Below are 5,678 nucleotides of genomic sequence, written 5' to 3'. Positions count from 1 at the left end.
GGTATTACGACCTCTAAAATAAAATAAGTACATATAATAGCAGAAGAATTATAATATGCTAGGAGCCGTGAAGAAAAGAGGAAACAAAATCGCAAAATAAAAGCGCAACGCTCAAGGAACGGGTTAACCTGCGTGCTAAGGAAACCATAACTATTAAACATATGATAACAGAAGTAGGAATAGAGTACCAAAGATACAAAATAACAAGCTCCTAACTCAGCTTGCGAAGTCAAGACTGGCCGGAGAATATTTACATAAAAGTACATATACACAATCCTGCCTCTCCATAAACCTCTAGGAGGATCAAAAGAACAAGTTATGCGGAGAGAAAACCAAGTGTATATATACACATCATAGCATAACAAAATAACCCTGTAACCACTCCGCTTCAAAGGTCCAGACGCCTAACGAGATGCCTCTCGACCTGCATCTGAAAAACAACAACATAGTATGGAATGAGAACCGGAGGTTCTCAGTATGGTAAAGGTGCCACACGCATAATATATAAGGTCCTGGGAATGCCAGAGGCAATCCTAGAACGCCGACACTCAGATTATAGAGCTTAAAGTATTAAATAGAAGCCATAAAAGGTGGTTTTCTAAGGATATTTAAACCTAACTTAAATTAACCTTAAATCTAAATCCCATTCTGTCATTCCTCCTTACCTCCAACTCCATCATGCATTTTCACAGACAAGTAAACAAACAAAGGCAAGCACAAGAAGGTTACAAGTACTGCAGATAACAAATATACATTTAACATGGCAAGTACATTTAGGCACACCCGGTTAATACACAAGCAAGTAGTTCAAGTAATATGCATATGATGCATGCCTGTCCTATGGCTGATGAGGCTCATCTGTCGGTTATCCAGCCAACCTGACAAGTCTGAATTGTACTTAGACTGTCCCCCGACGTGCATCCCCAAGAGTCTATGCATAGTTTTTCTCAAATAATCAATAATACTCAATGGGGGTAACATTCCCGGGAATTTATATAGTGCCCGATCACACACTTACGTCGTAGGGTCAACAGAGTATCGAGTTTTCAACCTGGTACACGTGGTGGCAAGCCACGGCACTTAATCCAGGGAATCTCGTATCTCAGATTATTCAAATTCATAAGCCATATAAATAATTCAATTATAATTCATCAACTTCAACATCATTCTCAATCGCATTTCATTCATCATCATAAATCAATCATATTCAATCCTTATCCTTCATTATCACACCTCCCATTCCGTCCATCAATAGTTCCAATTCAAAACATAACTCATTCTTTTCTAAATGAATCAAACTTAAAACATACTCATTTTCTTAATAACTCTAAATCAAACCACATAACCTTTGAATCTAAATCTTTTTAAATAATCATATAAACAAAATCTCTAATTTTTTATAAAATTTCGGCAGCATCTCCTCTAAAACTCGGACTTTGCCACCCTTTTCGGGTCCAAACCTGCTTCCTTTTCAATTCAACATACCCTTCCTCATTATCATAACAATCTCCACAAAAAATATACCTCAGATCAACAATTAAACTCATACAATATTCAAATCCAACAACCAAAATTCAACTAAGAGTCATAGTTCACAAATCCTAGGCTTTTAACACAAAATACCTCAAATCAATAATTCACCGAATCATTAATTAATCAACAAGCACCAAACCAACCATGTTCATCAACAATAACATTCAACTATAATTCTCTCCAAATTAACATAACAACATTCACCATCCAAAATTAATAACTAATTATCCAATAAACTTCAACCAATTATATTCATCGACAAATTACTAAATATTAAACATACACCTGCATTCCAACTTATCCTATGGTCATCTAGCCTAAGTTTTCACAGAACATTATATATTAAATGCAAGAAACCTAAACCATACCTTAGCCGATTCCCAAGTGTTATTCCAAGAAAATTTTCCTAAAAGAACACAGCCCTCAAAACCTCAACTAATCCGCTTCCTCCAAGTTCCAATATTCACAATTTCAAGCTCCAATTATTTATTCACAACCTAATACACATTCATAACACATATATATCCAATTTAATACTCAAAGCTCAAATTCAAAGAAAATAAAATAGAATTATCGTATCCTCACCTTACCCAAGCTTCACATAAGTAAGAGTGAACGTTTCTCTCAAGCTAATTGGATCTTAAAACATCAGAAATCAAAGAAATTCAACCTTCCCATTAAAAATTCAAAAATTGGGGGAAAAGATGGCTGGAAGTGATTAAACAAATTACCAGTGAAATTGTTCCGATAGAAACGTAGAGCTCGACGCGGTGAACGCGTGGCCGCAAACGGTGCGGCGATTGGAGCTCGAACGGAGAAGTTACAGGATATTGAATTCACCATAAACAAATTTCTCTTCTTGTATTCTGTCTTGTATTTTTCTGTTTAATTTTGTCATGTCTTGAGTCTCATGGAAAAAGGCAAATAGTGAAATTTGTATGAAAAAGTCATAGAGCAAAAAAAGGCAGAGAGTGCAAAATTAAAAGAAAAAGCCATAGATGTCCTTAGAGGTCCTTTGTACATCTGTGTTGTGTTTTATGATTCTGTGGGAATCCCCTTGTAAGTTGAGTTAGCACTTGACAGTCTGTAATCAAGAAGATTATAGTGAAATTCCATCATTGTTGTGATAGAGACTGGATGTAGGCTGCACTGCACTTAGCAGCTGAACCAGGATATATTTGGGTATATATTTCTCTCTCTTCTACTCCATTTCTGTTTCTACTGCACAGGAGCTAAAACTAAAAATATCTCGTGCCAAGTGACGAGACAAAAATAAAAGTCTTGTGGCTAGGGACGAGACAAAAATCAAAAAGTCTCCTCAAAGACCAGCAAGTGTAATCAAGCAAAAAAAGGGGCTAAGATTCAACCCCCCTTCTCTTAGCCACTGGAAACCATCAATTGGTATCAGAGCTTGGTCTCAAAGAGATTAAGCTTTGCAACTTGGAGAAAAGATCCATATGGCAGAAAGCAGTGGCTCAATTCTGGTGTCTTATAACATTACAGAAGGACAGTCAAGCAACAGACCGCCTCTTTTCAATGGGAAAAACTATACCTATTGAAAGGAGAGAATGAAAATCTTTGTGCAAGCAGTAGACTACAGGCTTTGGAAGATCATCCTAGAGGGTCCTCAATTTCCAACTAACACAAGTACTGAAGGAGTAGTCACTCTTAAACCAGAAGCAAGCTGGACCGAGGAAGATAGAAAGAAGGTGGAGCTAAATGCCAAGGCTGTAAATCTACTCAATTGTGCTATCAGCTTCGAGGAATACCGATGAGTATCACGATGCACAACGGCAAAGAAAATCTGGGACAAATTACAAATCACTCATGAAGGAACCACCATTGTGAAGAAGACTCGGATAGACATGTTAAACAGAGAGCATGAAATGTTTGCAATGAAGGAAGGAGAATCTATTGATGAACTGTTCGAACGGTTCAATACCATCATTGTTGGCTTGGATGCTATGGGAATAACACATTCTGATTCTGTGCTTGTGAGAAGAGTATTGAGATGTCTCACTAAAGAGTAGGAAACAAAAGCTTTAATTATTTCTGAGAGCAGTAGCCTTGATTCCATGACATGTGATGATTTGAGAGGAAACCTTCTTACTTTTGAAAACACTTATTTGAAAAAGGAGTCAAAAAAGAAAGGAATTGCTTTTTCTTTTGTAACTAGCCCCCTGGATGATGAATCCAGTGATAACTCCTCTGAAAATGAATTTGTGTTGTTTGCCAAAAAATTCAGGAAAATGGTGAAGTTCAAAGGCAAAGGCAGTAAGCTCGAGGAAAATGAAGAAAGACCTTAGCAAAGTAACTTATTACAACTGCAAGGAAATGAGACACTTCAAATCTGATTGTCCCAAGTTAAAGAAGGAGGAGAAGCCAAAAAGAGGAAAGAAGAAGGGACTGATGGCTTCATGGGAAGATTTGGAAAATGACTCAGATGATGATGATGAGGAATCCGAGACCAAGTCACAACCATGTCTCATGGCAGATCACATAGATCAGGTAGTCTTTCATAACCCTAACATTGAAGATCTTCACCTTATAATAGACCACCTTTCTGAAAAAATAAGATGTTTTCTGCTTGATAACCAAGATCTTGAACAACAAATTATCATTCTTAAAGCTGAAATGGTTTTCTCAAAGAAAACCTAAGGGAGGCCGAAACTGCTTGTGATCTTGTTGAGGAAAATAAGCAGTTAAAAGCCCAATTTAGAAGTTGTGAAAATGATCATTCTGTTGTTGCATATGTAAATTGCTTTAAGGAAAATGAAGAGTTGCTGAAAAAAATTAAAAATCTTGAAAATGATTTAGCCAAGTTTACTCAAAGTTCTGAAAATTTAAATCAAATATTGGCTAGTCAAAAACCACTCTTTGATAAAGCTGGTTTGGGGTTTTACAAATCCAATGAGAAACCTTCTTTTGAAAATAGAGCTTCATCTTCTAATGACACAAGGTTTCAAGATCCCACCTATTTTAACAAAACAGCAACTCCAAGGTTTTGTAGGCTATGCAACCAAAACGGTCATTTTCCCATTCAAAATTTTTTTGGTGAAAGAATGATTGGTGATAAAGTTTACAAAGTTGTTTTTTATTATAATGGACTAGGACACAAGAGATGGTTTAACGTGAAAGGATCCAAGAAGATTTGGATACTTAAGGTCACTTGAGCTTGTTTTGTAGGTATGCCTAGCATCCAAACGGAAGGAAAATATGTGGTACATAGACAGCAGATGCTCTAGGCACATGACCGGAAAAATAACCTTCTTCATAAAGCTTGATGAATATGATGGAGGACTTGTCACTTTCGGTGATAATGGTAAAGGAAAGATAGTGGCCATTGGAAAAGTTGGAAAAAGCTTTTCATCTCGTATAAATGATGTTCTTCTTGTAAATGGTTTGAAACATAATTTACTTAGTGTAAGCCAATTGTGTGATTTAGGATTTGAAGTTATTTTTAGAAAGCTTGTGTGTTTGGTTGTTTGTGAAAAAATTGGGGATATTCTTTTTTAAGCTAAAAGATGCAACAATGTGTATGGATTAACTCTTGAGGACTTGAAAGAACAAAATATAACATGTTTTACTTCTCTTGAATCGAAAAAATGGCTATGACATAGAAAGTTGGGTCATGCTAGTATGTACCAAATTTCTAAGCTAGTAAAGAAAAATCTGGTTAGAGAAATTCCTAAAATCAAATTTGATAAGTATCTTACTTGTGATGCTTGTCAATTAGGCAAACAAGTTAAATCCTCTTTTAAACCAAAAGATGAAATTTCAACCAAAAGGCCATTAGAGATGTTACACATTGATCTTTTTGGTCCAACAAGAACTCAAAGTCTAGGAGGTAAACACTATGGTTTAGTAATGGTAGATGATTACTCTAGATTTGGTTGGGTACTTTTTCTTGCTCATAAAAATGATGCTTTTCATGCTTTCTCAACCCTTTGCAAGAAAATTCAAAATGAAAAGGATTTAAAAGTAGCCCACTTGAGAAGTGATCACGGAAAAGAATTTGAAAACTAAGACTTTGAAAAATTCTGTGATGACTTTGGAATTACTCATAATTTTTCATACCCTAGAACACCTCAACAAAATGGGGTTGTTGAAAGAAGGAATAGAAGCCTTCAAGAAATGACTAGGGC

At 36.0% G+C, this 5,678-nt stretch overlaps 1 long non-coding RNA gene across 1 annotated transcript; it reads right to left on the bottom strand.

The window, feature by feature from the left end:
• Positions 1–275: 275 nt before the first annotated feature.
• Positions 276–2,174, bottom strand: LOC112718272 (uncharacterized). Its single transcript, XR_003160735.2, has 3 exons — positions 2,119–2,174; positions 1,902–2,030; positions 276–430 (listed from the first exon to the last, which is right to left on the bottom strand). It is a non-coding gene; the product is annotated as an uncharacterized lncRNA (long non-coding RNA).
• Between the last annotated feature and the right edge of the window lie 3,504 nt (positions 2,175–5,678).

Source organism: Arachis hypogaea, chromosome 2 (assembly GCF_003086295.3).
Source record: "Arachis hypogaea cultivar Tifrunner chromosome 2, arahy.Tifrunner.gnm2.J5K5, whole genome shotgun sequence".
NCBI classification, from domain to species: Eukaryota; Viridiplantae; Streptophyta; class Magnoliopsida; order Fabales; family Fabaceae; genus Arachis; species Arachis hypogaea.
The sequence above is the reverse complement of the archived record's forward strand: the minus strand, read 5'-3'. Positions and strand labels throughout refer to the sequence as shown.